The following is a 1385-nucleotide window of genomic DNA, read 5'->3' on the forward strand; positions in this document are numbered from 1 at the left end:
GACCAGGATCCCACCATGTTCCCAGGTGGCATCACCATACTCACATCAGGCTGTTCGTGACTACCCTTGAGTCTCCAGTTCCTTTCTTCCTTGTACTCACAGCCTTCTGTTTCCATTTCTCTTCAATTTCCCCACCACTTACTTGCTCCTCTTAGTGGAGCCCAGTTTCTCTGAGTGTCTAGAGTTATCTCAGGAGTGGTCCCTGGAGTATATGTCCCACTTGTATATTATGGCACTAAGCAGGAGTCATCTTGAGCATGGTCTGCACCCCCGAGCCTGCCCAGTACATGACTGGTGGTCATCTCAGATTAACTCCCTGTCCAGACTCCATGGCACTGGCCTGGTGGTCATCACTGTCTCGCTTCTTGCCCATCTGCCTGATTGGCCACATATGAAGGTCATCTATCTCCAACGCCCTCCTATCCAGGCCCGCCTTCCCACATAGAGTTCTGCTAGTCTCTAGCTTGTTCTCTGTTCTCAGAGTCTGTCTGAGCCTGAGCATTGGTGCTGGGCACTAGACTCATGCTCCTCTCAGGCTCACTGTTTTCAGTAAATGTAAGATTACTAATCATTCACATGTTCATAGATCAAAACCCGAGTGTAGACATAGCTTCTCTTTTCTGCCACCTACTGACACAATTGTAACATAGCAGCCACATCTGCAATGTCTCCCTCTTCTTTTTTTCATAGTGAATTTTAAGCTAGACTAGGCTAGAGCCCTTTTCATCAATGTCATCATCATCATCAATAGAAATGGCAAAGATAATAATAATAAATTAATACTACTACTACTAATGCTACTACTAATAATAAATAAAATGGCCCCAAGAGGACTATTGATGGGAGGAGAATTTGTAGAAACTAGTCTTGTCCTTGGTAGGTTGATCAAATTCCAGGATAGACACATGCCCATGAATATATTATTAGCCCTAATTGAACTTGGTAGGTTATTAAGATAAAATGAAAAGCATCTGAAGTTGGTAAGAAGTCTAGAGATAGGAATGGAGCCAGGAGGATTTGGGGTGTTGGGTGGGAATGAATAGGATCAAAATACATTATATGGAGTTTTTTTTAAAGAATTAAGAAAATATTTCATTTGATGAGGAAACAATAAGAAGATCTAGTGCACACTCATTCCCTGTGTAGCCATGTCTCATGTCAATTCAAGTTGAAGGTTTGTACAAGTTTGGCCAACTTTCCTCACATGACAACTTGATTCAGAATGACTTGGAGTCTGAGTCATCACAGAAGACATGAGTTGCCTCTCAGTGTGAGTAGTTTGTCAGAATCACTGGATGAGAGCAACCTGACAGGCTGAAGACACTGGAGAAATGATCTATTTACTGGTTCAGAGCCCTTCTACAACTTAGAAATTCGTATATTGA

General features: G+C 42.5%; 1 pseudogene; it reads right to left on the bottom strand.

Annotated features, from left to right (window-relative positions):
- Positions 1-552: 552 nt before the first annotated feature.
- LOC127676145 (uncharacterized) lies at positions 553-674 on the bottom strand (annotated as a pseudogene).
- Positions 675-1385: the final 711 nt, after the last annotated feature.

This window comes from Apodemus sylvaticus, unplaced genomic scaffold (assembly GCF_947179515.1).
Source record: "Apodemus sylvaticus unplaced genomic scaffold, mApoSyl1.1 scaffold_403, whole genome shotgun sequence".
NCBI lineage: Eukaryota > Metazoa > Chordata > Mammalia > Rodentia > Muridae > Apodemus > Apodemus sylvaticus.